Genomic DNA, 14,528 nt, shown 5'->3' on the forward strand with positions numbered 1-14,528 from the left:
ATGAATAAATACATTTTTAAAAAAACCCTTAAAAAAAGATTTTTCAAGTTGTCAGAATTATTCAGAATTCCTCTTAAATATTGTTTTAGTGAAATGTTATTCCAAACAGGCCAATTTATCTTAAATTTCAACACAACATTTTGTTGAATATGCTACATATAGGAATATCCCGATAATTCTTCCATAAAGAAATAGGAATGGACAGAAGGATATTTAGAATGAGCTTAAAAATGATTTTTATTTGGGGGTGCCTGGGTGGCTCAGTCCGTTAAATGTCAGACTTTTGACTTTGGCTCAGGTCAAGGTCTTGGGTTCATAAGGTTGAGCCCTGCTCTGTGTTCAGTGAAGTCTACTGGCTCCATGTTCAGTGAAGTCTACTTGAGATTCTCTCTGTCCCTCTTCCTTTGCTCCTCTCCAACCCATGTGTGCTCCCTCTCTCTCTCTTAAATAAAATCTTTTAAGAAATCATTTTTGTTTTTTTTAAAAAGATAACATTTTTAAAAGTGAAGTAATATGAAAAATATTTACAAATATATTCTCATGTGGCTATAGGCAAAATAATAGATTTTAAGAATGTGTTAGTTTCTCATTTAAATAAATATATATATTTTAAAAACTAATAGTTTAAAAGAAAACTTTTAGCACGTCTACACTGAGACATTTCTCCCTTATAGACTTAAATCTGTCTAATATGTATGCCATGCAACTTATAATGTCGGTCACTCCTTTTATTTTTATATCCCAAATATAAATTCTGTTTTTATTTAAGCCACAGCATCTCTCTTATGTACTATTACAGCAGTATTTTCTCTAATAATGTCTGCTCCTATGCTCAGTTCTTCCTATTCATATCCCTATCACTTTTCATTATTAAGCACAATCTACTATTGCTTATATTATGGACTTTCATCATCCTCCAAAAGTCAAAAAAGGACTCCTTGTCATTGTCTATAGAAAGTCCTTCCACTGCATACAAAGTAATTATGATCATTTTTTTCTTCAGCAGCATTTACTATAAATTTTTTAATTAAATTTTTTTTGTGTGCATTGCTTTTGCTCCAGCAATATCAAGTTGGTAGAAGTTTCCTACACTTGCCAAAAATTTTATGACTCTGCATTCCTACACTCTGTTCCCACTTTTTAAAAATGGCTCCTACTACTTATTGATTGGGCAAAATACTACTCCTTTGAAACCCAGCTGAAGGTTGAACATCCTGTCAGAACTTCCTTGAAAAATGTAGGCAGCATTGTTGATTCTGTTCCTGTGATTCTAGAATATTCTGTATAAACTAACTTGTCTTCCTCCATATACTACTTTGCAATGTAATTATATGTATATATCTGTGCATCCTACCAGAGCCTGGGTTCCTTGAAGTCTTGGATGTATCTTACTTCTCTTCACATGGTTTTTCTTTAAGAAAATGGATAGATGAATAGATGATATTTTATGTTTGATTTTAGTGATGAAATTATATATTTCTTACAGGTTACCATCGTTAATGAAATAAATACATCAATAAACATCTAACACTTTGCGATGGCTTAGTACATCAAGTCCTACAGTGTTTGGAATAACTGACACCCTAGCAACTCACTTATTTTCTGATTTGTTACCATTGTTGAGATCAATTTAATAATCTCTTTTGGAAACATGAATTTAGAAACACACACAAAACTAATGAATGTAACATTTTAACTTTTGTTTCTTTGTAAGGTTTATTTGACTAGTATTCCTTTCACCAAATCACAAAATAAAAGTTTAAAATTATTTAACTGTGTTTCTAGTATTTTTATTTTATGCCTAGAAGGCATCTCACATTATGCTAGAGGCTGCCACAATCTGTGACTTTTCTAGGTAAATTTCCAAGAAAGAGGCACTCACAAAAATGGAGTGACAGAGGATGACTTTAAAGTTAAACACTCAGTCACAGACGTGCTCCTAGAAATACATTAGTGTTCAGGGACCAAATTACATGCCACCAAGTTAAATCCTAGCAAACTGATACTGGTAATAATGTAATCAACTGGAGAAGCGCCACCAAGTTGGGTTATCAATGATTCTTGGAGTTATAACAGAAGCCTATTTCCATTAGAAAAAAAAAATACATCTACAAGATAGTACCCTTTTTCCTCATGAAATAAAAAAAAATGCAAGTAGTGGACTAGATATTTTTAGTATAACACTCTGTCATGCATGTGTTAGACAAGAAGATAGTAAACAGCTATGAACTTTGGTCTTCAGTTTTTCACACATAGGGAGAGCATTCACTGATGTGTAAAAAAGAGAAAATAAAAATAACTTCAAAAAATGCTAGAAGCAAGGAGAGCAGGAGAGGAGCAAGGAGGACGGTTGAGGGAATTAGCAAGAACGATTGAGGGAATGCCTACAATATAACAACTCTTTTTCAAATCATATCAATTTTCCTCGGGTAATATTTTCAGTAGCAATTTCACAGTTTCCGAACCCCAATACTTTTTTTCTGTGTGCAGTACTCTTGTTCAGAAAGCAATAACTTCTCAAAAACAACCATCATGCAATCTCTTTTGTCAATAAAAGGCAACAATGCCTGAAGCATGACATTTAAATATGCCTTAAATCACTCATGCGGCTATTCCATTAATAGTGCGATACAGCCATAGAACCTTGTTCTGTGTCAACTTTATGGATTCCATTGTTTAATTTAAAATAGATACTGGGAAGATCTCTCATAAGTTATTTTATGACTATTCCTTTCACCAAAAGCTTGCATGTAATTCTATAGATATTAAGTTTTTGAATCTGGACAGCGAAATACTGTGCACATAGATTTTTGTTAAATTGAATTTTCTGAACATTTTAGCAGATTTGATGTGCCATTACCAGATTCTGAGAGAACGCTGCTTCTTCAATTTTCACAATTCTCTATAAGTTGTGTAGCTAGAAGCAAAGACCACATACAACTCTACATTTAGCTGACTAAAAGCACATACCTTCAGATAATGAAAGAAGAGTCAAATACAAGCATGTTTTTGCAAACAGATAACTTGTGTGAAATCCACAGTATCCTCACTTAAGTGGCTCCATATTTGGAGAAATTCTGGTACAAGTGGCATTGTGTTAGGATCCTTAGCCACTTCTGTACATTTACAAGGCTTGGGCACTTTTGTTGAATTCACTAGGGCTAAGAAACCAATTTAGCCCCAAGTGAATATTCTGTTCTAGTTCAAGGTTATTGGTTGAGGTTATCAAGAGCTTGGGACAATAAAATAGACTTACCAGAAGGGTGGGTAAGTAGTTTAAGACTAAGATTGGTAAGAATTAAGATAGTTTAGAAAGGTTGAGAAAAAAACACTCAGGAAGTATTACAAGTACTTTGCACTGTTCCAAATGAAGGAGATAGAATATTTTAAAGCTTAAAGTCAAGAGAAAACACAGATATAAAGAAATCATACAATCTGAGATGAAAAGTCCTAGAATTCAGATACATATGAATTCAGGTATAGGACCTAAGAATTCAAATACGACTCAGGAGGAGAGGAGTGTGTGATATCCTAGATAATAATGTTTGTGCATGAATTAATCACTTAAACACAGGTAATTCTGACTCAGTAATATTATAACCAAAAATATGATCTTCCCCACTACAATCAAAGAGACAAAATTACTTTCTACTTTTGTGCTATGCTTTGTATTATTCACACTGCCTGAATTCTGCTTCTGCCTGTGAATATGAATAGTCATAGTATTTTACCTACCTTCTATTTTATCTCTCATATTAATTCAACTCTAGCTCTCCAGATAATACTTAGTTGCCTCCCTTGTATGCTGAGAGCACTTTATATTTATCTTCACTTCATAACTTATCATCAACTTACCTGCGGGCTTTCTTTTCCAGGCAGTATAATTCTTGAGGTTAAGAATGTACCTCATTCTTCTCTGTAATTGCTTCAGTGCTTGATATATAGAAGGTGCTCAATAAATGTTTATTAGATGAATATACGACTTCATGCATGAAAGTGCTCAAGATTATTTAAGAACAGTTTGTGACCTCTACAGTGTGACTTGAAGGTTGCCACCCTCATCTGTCTGCCGTTTGCTTAAATCCATTCTTCCAGAGCTTGAGGCTATTTTTATCTTTGAGTATTTTCTATAAAAACCACCCAAATGTTATCAGTAAAGATTTAAGTAAATATAGGCAACTTTCTGAGACAAAGTAGAATGCAAAATTTAAGCTAAGTCATGAGTTGTCAAGAAGACATTTTACAAATATCATAGTTTTACTCACACCTAACTCTGAAAACCACCTTACCTGGAATTTCCTATTCTCACAATGCTTAGTGTTTATTTTAATGACAACCGTAATATCTCTTTATAGACATCATGTAACTCAATGATTACATCTAATGTAGATGGTGATCTCGAGGGGTTCTTCAACACTTGATGCTCCAGACCATCAGCTTTAAAAAAAAGAAAGAAAGAAGGAAAAAAAAAAAAAAAAGCAAAGAGAAGAGAAAGGAGAGAAAAGAAAAGAAAAGAAAGAAGAAAGAAAGAAAGAAAGAAAGAAGAAAGAAAGAAAGAAAGAAAGAAAGAAAGAAAGAAAGAAAGAAAAAGAGAAAGAAAGAAAAAGAGAAAAGCTTATGATGGTCACACTATCAAAAGAAGGCTAAAAGAATGGTCAAAGCTTTCTTTTGTTGAACCCACTTCAGAAATGAGCTATTATTATCTGAACTATCGTCTTCTTAAGGCTGAGTGGAATGAAGACATAAAATAAAACTTAAAAAAAGCCATAAATTCAGGCTTGCACCAGGCTGCTGAAATTTCCAGTTGTTCTCAAAACAGCTTCCTCTAAGCAGGGTAGATTTTTTGCTCAGATTTTCAATTCTATCTAGCCTCCCCAGGTAGACAGAGGCTAAGAGGTTGTCCAATTGGGATAACAGAAAGAAAAGTGTTTTACAGGGAGTAAAGCTAATAACTAACATTTGATGGATTTTTGAAGGGGACTCAGATCCCAGGCAGAAAAAAAGATGAAGATACAGTAGTTTCCCATTATCTGTCATTCTTTTTTCCACAGTTTCAACTATCCATGGCCAACCATAGCGTGGAAGCAGATGATCCTCCTTCTGAGATATTGTCAGAAGGTCACTAGCAGTCTAACCTTATAGTGCAATACCTACGTCATTCACCTCATTTCATAGCATGAAGGCATTTTATCATCTTAAATCACAAGAAGCGTGAATATTTTTAAAGAAAGACCATAATCGTATAAGTTTTATTACATGTATATTGTTATAATTATTTAATTTCATTATTAGTTATTATTGTTAATCTCCTACTGCACTTAATTTATAAATTAAACTTCATCATAGGTGTGTATGTATAAGAAAAACATAGAGTATATAGGGTTCAATATTATCTGCCTTTTCAGGCATCCACTGTGGTTCTCAAAAGATAATTCCCACGAATAAGATGAGACTGCTGTATAAATGATATTGCTAATGTTATAGGGAGGAGATTTCAGATTTCATAATAGCTTACCCTCTTGTGATAGTCTGGATATTTTATCATTTATGGTAAATTTCAAAAATGACCACAAAATAGTTTGAAGCCCTTCTTATCAAAACATAAGAGGATGGGAATTCTTCTACCCATAATGTTAAAAAGTTTGTCTTGTGACTTGCTTTGACCAAATAAATGACTCAGAAACATTATTGTGCTTCCAGCTTAGGCCTTACCTCAAGAGGACTTATAATTTTTATTAAGTTCTTGGAATACCTATCATCTACTACAATGTGAAGAAGTTCTGCCTAGATTATTAGATGGAAAGAGATATGTGGTATAGACATCCTCATTAGCCATGTTAGTAGAGAGACATCAGATATGAGAAAAATATCATTTTAGGTAGCTCATAGACAAAACAATCACTGGCCACAAAAACATGAGTGACCACTGCCAAGAGCAACCTACTCTGGCCAAATCAGCAAAATGATCAGACAATCAACAGATTCATTAACAATAATGGTTGTTGTTTAAGCATTAAACTGTGATATGGTTTGTTTGCATATCAAAAATTTGCTGAGGCATTATCATCACATTCAGTAACTATTTATTGAGCACAACTTTGTGACCGTTGTATTAAGAACTGGAGATACAGGAGTGAACAAGTCATACTCCCTGGCTTTAAATAGTTCACTATCTTTTGGGGAATATGATCAAACAGACATTTTAATACAATACTATAAGTGTTATAATGGGATAATCAGAGAATGCTATGGAACATCCAATTTAAGAAATATTTACCTATATAAACTGTGTACTTATATAAATGTATTCTTATTTAAGTATACAAATAAAATTAAAATAACAAAATTGATATTCTGTCTAGATATAGTGTTCTGAACTCATAACCCAAATATTCAAGGAATTAGAATAAAAAGAAATTTAATCATATCATCTTCTACCCTTCCTGCGTAGCAAAAAGGGAACTCTGTATGTCCAAACAGGGACAGGAGAGAGCCAAATCCTTCTCAAAAGAGTAATGCAGACATCTAGAATCATAAAAAGGACAAAATCAAAGCCATATCAGTGGAATTATTTATTCCAATTGGGCTCTGACCATAGTGCCCAAGGAATAAAATTATTTCCCTTGGCTAGATGATCTTACTTTGTAATGATTCAGAAAGCATATTAAAATCAGATTTCTCTGGTGTGAAAAGTCATCCCATATTAATGTTGATACATGGAACAAGATCTCATACCTTAATCCCTCTATACCTCCACAACAAACCAACCATGTCTAAGGAGAATCTCACTAACCTTCAAGGAAGATCTTTACACTAATTTACCATAGATACTTCTTGATGTAGTAGGATAACCCTATTTTAACCACAATTTCTTCTAAGTAATCTCTCAAAGTACATGCTCTGTTAGATAGATTTTTTTTTAATTTTATTTATGATAGTCACAGAGAGAGAGAGAGAGAGGCAGAGACACAGGCAGAGGGAGAAGCAGGCTCCATGCACCGGGAGCCTGACGTGGGATTCCATCCCGGGTCTCCAGGATCAGCGCCCTGGGCCAAAGGCGGCGCCAAACCGCTGCGCCACCCAGGGATCCCTGTTAGATAGATTTTTATATTATTATTCCCTAATAGCCAGATTGTTATCCATATTGTAAGAGACCTAAGGAAATTCTAATGGCTTGATATAAGTAATGTACATTCTTGAGTGTTTTGTAATATAGTAATTATTCTAGTTTCTCAAGGTGAACACAGGTTTATATGGTGAAGTAATCACTCAGGAACCAGGAAGATTGATGTGAACCTATATTTTAAATGAGTTTGATATTGTACATAAACCTGCAGAAGTCACAGTGAAAAAAAAAATTGACTTGAAAAATATGTCTTATTCAGTGTGGAAAGATTGAAGCAAAAGTTTGATATGTAGCTAATTTCTAAGTTTCTTGTTTTGCTTTTTCTCACATCAGCAAATGTACAGTCAATACAGTATGTGCATAGCCTCAGATATAATTATGTATATTAAAGATTGTAAATAGCTTCTCAATTCTTGGTAATTTACATATTTTTGTGTGCATAGAATATTTGGAATAAACACATGATACCCAAAGAAGATTAAAGATAGGACTAGATCATCTTTAATTCAATGAAGCAAAGTTCTTGAATTTCTAATATTTGTGCTCAAATTACATAGTAAACCAAAGCATTAACTTGGCCACTTTCATGAATTTGTACACACACACACACACACACCACATACTCGCATGCTTGGATTCACCATTTATTATGGTTAGCTCTGTGTCAGGAACTGTCCAAGATGCAGGGAATACACAGCTAATTTTAAGCACCATATAACTCACAGAGGAAACAGATCCTTTCCTTATGAATGAGTGCAATGAGAAAGTATGCTAAGGTTATAATGGAAATGGGATCCTGAGGAAAAATAAAACCCCACTTATTACATAGGAGTTGGAAAGTAGGTGACATGCCTTGCTATAATAAATGCTGGAGAATATTCTTTTATGGTGATTTTTAAAGACATGTAGAAACAGTTGCTTGTAATAAGTATAGACCTTCATGTGCAATCATGTTGTCCCATTCTAGTCTTTACTGTTGTACTAGGAAAGGGTGTTTTGGGCACAATTATTTGAGGTGATTTTATTTAGTATTGTAATAATCTTTATTTTGCATAAAGAGCTCCAGGCAATACTAGTAGTGATAACTCCAGTGTTCTCTACTATCTTATAGAAAGATCTTCACTTTGTGGTTTCTTTATAACTCCTTTTTAAGCCACAGATCCACTATGACGGTTAGTTTATTTAAAATTCTGAGAATATAATCCATTAATTTACTTAACCAGGACAGATTAATTGTCATATACTGAGAGAGATTTAAGAATTTAGAACATTGGGGCACCTGGGTGGCTCAGTGGTTGAATGGCTGCCTTTGACTCAGGTTGCGATCCCAGGGTCCTGGGATCTAGTTCCACATCGGGGTCCTTGTAGGGAGCCTGCTTCTCCCTCTGCCTATGTCTCTACCTCTGCCTCTGTGTCTCTCATAAATAAATAAATCAAACTCTTAAAAAAAGAAGTTAGAATATCATCTACAAACCTTTCACTTGTGAAACACTTATTCTTCCCTGTAAATATCTCAAACTTGGTCGAGTCATGTGAATTCAACTATTGACATACTGACTGAGGGAAGTCACCAATTCTGATAAGTATATTGAATGTAAGACAAGCTTAACTTATTTCTTAACATTTCTAAATAAAACAGAATTCCTAGTTTATCTCCCCCTCCCCACTGCATTATCTTGTGCATTGGGAATAGCAACAGTTCACTACTCTAGAGTAAGAACAGCATGTTAATTGCTGCCTAGTATGTATATGTACATGCATCTGAAACAACCGAGCAATATACCCATTCTTACTAAATGCAAAGTTCTCTATGATTTTCTATATAATATATCCTATTTTATTAAAAACATTTATTGTGATCCACTAAATTAAGTTTATAAATTATTAATGTGTAACTATATGCAGTTTTAAAAATACTATTCTTGATAATGGAGGGATATTAAAAATCATGAAATATAGTGGTGTTATTATTAGGTCTATAAGGTTCATTGTGTATCTGCGTGGACATAAGACTAGACAGAGAAACAAATAGGAGGCAGTTGCATTACTCTTATCAAAAAATAATGTCCAAATTAGAGCAGTGTTGGTAGGAATTGAGAGGAGAATTTTAAAACACAGGACATATTTACTAGGTTGAATCAACAAGACTTAGTTGGAGGGTTGGGAAAGAGTAGAAAGAGAGACAAACCAGGGTAAATTCCTGTTTTACAACATGACTGAGCTGACGAATTCTGATATTGTCAATAAGGTACAGTAAATATCAGAGGCTGATTAAGGCTAGCCATGTTGACTTTGAAGTACCTCTAGAACATGTATTTAGAGATGTCCAGCTGGCATTTGAATGTTAGATCTGAAGTGCCATCAAGAAATTTAGAAAACAGAACTAGTAAGTCATCAGTACATAGTAACTACTTCTCAAAGTCAACAAAGACAGATCACCTAGAGAGAGGCTGCAGAATCAAAATAGCAGATCCTAATGGCAGAATTCTGGAGAGAACTAATACCTACCAGCTAGACAATGCAAAAAGAGTCTCAAGACAATGCAGAACTTGGAGAGCCAGGAGTTTGTGATGATTCAAATGGCTGATGAATACTCTCCAGTTGTGTGAAAATATCAACAATGTCAAAGGCAACAGAGAAGACCATCAAGACATGAACAATAAATATTCATTATGTTTGGAATTTTGGAATTATAAGGCCATTGATGAAAAGAGTGGGAGATATTTCTGCAAAATACATGAGAAAAAAAGCTACACTGCTGGGGTAGAGAAGTGGGTGCAGACACACTGCTTGCACAATATCCTTATGACAAGTTTGTAGGTAAAGGAAAGAAAATAGATGAGCGTAGTACGGAATCAAGAGAAAGTTGTTTTATTTTTTGATGGTCCATTTTGTTTTCACTTTTGTTCATTGGCAGTACTAAGAGTTTTGACAATGTATTGGTATAAGGAATAAGAATGATGAAACTGGAGCACCTGGGTCACTCAGTGGGTTAAGCATCTGCCTTCAGCTCAGGTCATGATCCCAGGGTCCAGCCCCATGTCAGGCTTCCTGCTCAGCATGGACTCTGCTTCTCCCTCTCCCTCTGCTGTTCCCCTGCTTGTGCTCTCTTGCTCTATCTTCTGTCAAATAAATAAATAAAATCTTTAAAAAAAGAATGATGAAACCCCAATAAAAATTAAGATAAAGCCTAAGATTTACAATAAAATATCAATAAGGAATCTGATCATGTGATCTCCAAAATAAGAGATATCAATGACTAATTTTTCTAATGAATTGATTTTTAATATTAAAAAAAAAGAATGACAAAGTCTCACAATCATTGAGAGAGGACATTTTCACCTAACAAAATACATTTCTACATCTCATGAATACCTTCATCAGAATTTTAGTATTAATTAAAATTCCTGACTTAACTTTCAGACATGAAATGAGGAAAAATAAACATGCTATATTGTGACAATTAAAGATGGCCAAAGTCCTTTGATATTCTACCATTCAAGAAATAGGGTCTATGTTCCTCTCCCTTGAATCTGAATGGACTTTGGGGACTCTTGAAACCAAACCAATATAGCAAAAAAGAAACCTTTCTAGTTCCTGAATCTAGGCTTTAAAAGAGGAAGCTTCCACTTCCTGTCTCTTGACATAGTCTTCCTAGGAGCTTTTTGCTGTCATGTGAGAGGTACAACCATTCTGACACGATTACACTGGAGTGGTCAGTCATGGACACTGGTGAACTGGCCAGCTGAGTCCCACCTTCCAATCATTTCATCCAAGACACCAAACATATGAGTGGAGCTATTTTCACCTTCTGTATCAGCCCATCAGGCTGCTGAATAACAAATGTTGACTTCAGTCTATGACAGACACATAGCATAGAATCACCACATGAATCCTAACCCACAAGACATGAAATATGTTTTAAGCTGTTAAGTTTTGAGGTAATTTGTTATGCAGCAGTAATACCTGGAGACCAGTAAAGTTGGAGGACCAACTTTATATGAAAATCCTCACTACCAGTCACCAAACATGCATCGGCGTATCATAAGATCCATCACAGCAGCAAAATACAAAGAGAAACAACAAGTGAAAGATGCACAGAAAATGAAAAAGAAAGAACCAAAGACTATTCTTCCACACGATCCCAGTGCTGATGTTTTTGTTATAGCAGCTGATGAAAAGCCGATAGAAATACAGTGGGTAAAACCAGAGCCAAAAGTGGATTTGAAGGCAAGAAAGAAAAGGATTACAAAAGGCAAAGAAAATGAAACAGAAGATGAACAGTGGCAATGCAAAATGAATCAGTGGATAACTAACTTTTCAGTAATTTTATATTTATTTTGTATTCAGTGTGTAAATACGGTTTTATTATCCAGGACTACCTTACATCTCATTAGTGTGGCATTTAAGACAGAAAAAACAAATTAAACTTAAACTTCGTGGCTTAAAAAAAAAAATTTGAATTTCAAACCTGGAGACATGTTTTAAGAAAGATTAATTTATTTCACAGATTAACAATTAAAAATAATTTAACTACCAAAAAACATGTCCCATTCACCCCTTGACTATTTTCTTGGCAATTATCTATCTTAACTCCTTCTTTACATGCTACCTAGGGGAAGAAAACAATAGAATTTCTCAGGATTTGATTAAGTTCTATTCAATAATGGTACATGATTATTTTATAAAAATTTTAAAAATCTACCCTTTATTTAGATATGACACTAAAAGAAAAAGAATCCTAGTTACAACATTAATGCTATTTTTATACCCATTATCTATACCTTTAAGTAATGTTCTTTAGTAAAGTATAACAAACACATATTACTCTATGTTAGCAAATATTTTCCATTGTTTATAATGCATATTTGAAGCAGACTAAAAGAAATGAATTGATACCTAATGTATAAAATATAGTGAAACCTGGTTAAAGGTTCTAAATAATGGTGTTTCCTCACATAATACTCATTAAAATAAAACAAAACCAAAACTCAAAAACAAAATACCCAGGTAAGAGCTTTGATGTTCAAGATCCTTGAGGTTATTTATGTATTTATTTCTCATGGAAATTGGAGCCACTTGAAAAATATGGATGGATGGATAGATAGATAGATAGATAGATAGATAGATAGATAGATAGATGAGACAGACACTCTCCACTACTGTTCAGAATGTTATATAAACTACAAAGTTTGGAATTTGAATGTGGTAGGTAAATTGATTATTTTATATGAGATATAATGAATGTAAAGCAAATAATATTTTTTCTTTTTTTTTTAAGATTTTATCTATCTGAGAGAGAGAGAGAGAGAGAGAGAAAGAGAGAGAGAGAGGCAGAGACACAGGAAGAGGGAGAAGCAGGCTCCATGCAGGGAGCCCGATGTGGGACTCGATCCCGGGTCTCCAGGTTCACGCCCTGGGCTGAAGGCGGCGCTAAACCACTGAGCTACCCAGGCTGCCCATAAACAATATTTTTGCACATATCTTCTAAGATTAAAGATAGTTATTTGACATGAAAGGGAACTGTTCTAGGGAATGAAAAGTTTTAAAGAAAGATTTATGTAAAATTGCTTATATCTATTTCTGCCTAATTTTATGTTGGCTGCACATTATTTTAACTAATGATAGTATGCGTGACTTTATTATTATACTTTCTTAGATTTAAAAAAATATGCTTTTGATTGCAATTTTCATTGCTTGGAGTAAATAAAAAAATGCTGCAAAAGTAATGCTGTATAAAGTAACCCTGGACTAGATCACTCTTTTTATTAATGAGTATTTCTCTGTTTAACAAAAACCAATTAATGTTAAGTACCATTTGAAGATATATTTTTATGTAAGAGATCAGATACAGAATATTTTTCAGTGCATGATTAGCTTTAAAATATCTGGAAAGCAAATTTTTCATTTTATTTGCTATTCATATAATAAAAAATTGAATTTCAAGGGACTGTATCAAACAAGGATATTTCTTTAAAAGTTAATATTATGCAATTAGTTTTAACAACAGCCTTACTGTAAGAGGAAGGCTAGCCTCTAATAATTCATGTAAAAATTGTTACTCTACTCTCTTACGTTAGTGAATGCACAATTAACTGATTTAGATAAAACATAAAGATAAAGTCTCATAAATCCCCCATTCATAGACAGATATTTGTTAGTACCTAATATGTGCCAGAGAGGGAATACTAAACAAAAGTCTATATTGTTGGCTTTGGGAAACTTACGTTGTTAGTGGAAAAATACAGAATAAAATAAAAAAAAATATATATATATAGTATGTCAGGTTGCAAATGCTAAGAATGGAGCAGGAGAAGGAATACAGAGTTAATGGGTCTGAGAGAAGAGTGCTCTATTTTACATAGTTTAATCAAGGAAGACCTCTCTGTAAAACTGACCCTTGAGCAGAGCAGAATATGAGGGAAAGAGCCATATCATATAGATATCTGAAATAAAGACATTCCTTGCTAAGGAAACAGAATATGGAAAGAGCTTGAGAAGAAGAAAGGCCACATGAAACATAAAGAAGTAAAGCCACTAGAACAAATGAACAAGGGAAGACACGAAAAGGACAGAAAGTAGAGGTGAAGTGGGTGAAGATCCTGGGAGGACTTAGGAGACCAGGCTAAGGGCTTTATAATTAATTCTCAGGAAAATGGGAAGCTATCTCAATGTTTTGAGAGGAGAAGTGACATTTTGTCTTTGGTTGTGAAAAGATCACTTTGGCTGTTATGTATCATTAGTTACATAATATAGAATTACATTTGTTGTTAATAACAAAGGAAAGGAAATCCAGAATTTCCCATGTTATGAATCATTACAAGAAAGTCAGACAAATCCAGCTCAAAAGGTTCAATTTAATTGGTAGTTTTCAAGATATTTGCAATGCATTTTATGGATCTAATCGTACTCAATCTTGAGGTCTCGTCATTATTATAAGCCCTAATGTCAAATATGAAAATTAGAATTTCTCATTAGGGAATTCTGAAAAGTTCTTGGGTGATCTTCCATTAGCCTCACTTTTACTTCCATTTATAGTCTTACATGTCTTTCAAGGTCTAAATTACTATTCATCTAGCTCTCATCCAGCTATGAGTAATTTCTAATAGACAGATCCCCAGTTAGCTTCTGCATAGCAAAAAGCATGTGATGTACTAATTGAATCTCAATTAGCTTACATCATATCTCTTACAGAATTTCAAAACATGTTTGTTACCCTATTAAAGGTTTCGAGAAAGAAGGACAAATATTTTTTGTTCTGTGTTGCTATGAAAAGGAATCCAACTATCTGTTTAGGACTCATAGCTTTCATCATATCAAAGTATAAAAGAAGCCTATAAATAAATAAAGGGATAAGGTGACTTCTTTCATGAATTGTCTGAACACCAAAGAGCACAAGCTA

General features: G+C 33.8%; 1 protein-coding gene and 1 long non-coding RNA gene across 13 annotated transcripts in view; both read right to left on the minus strand.

The window, feature by feature from the left end:
* Positions 1-14,528, minus strand: part of ROBO2 (roundabout guidance receptor 2) — a 1,648,622-nt gene that overhangs the window by 1,207,345 nt on the left and 426,749 nt on the right. The gene's annotated exons all lie outside the window — the stretch shown is intronic.
* LOC125754137 (uncharacterized) overlaps positions 1-14,528 on the minus strand; it is a 35,892-nt gene that overhangs the window by 5,501 nt on the left and 15,863 nt on the right. The gene's annotated exons all lie outside the window — the stretch shown is intronic.

The sequence above is a fragment of the Canis lupus genome, chromosome 31 (assembly GCF_003254725.2).
Source record: "Canis lupus dingo isolate Sandy chromosome 31, ASM325472v2, whole genome shotgun sequence".
In the NCBI taxonomy this organism is placed as follows: domain Eukaryota; kingdom Metazoa; phylum Chordata; class Mammalia; order Carnivora; family Canidae; genus Canis; species Canis lupus.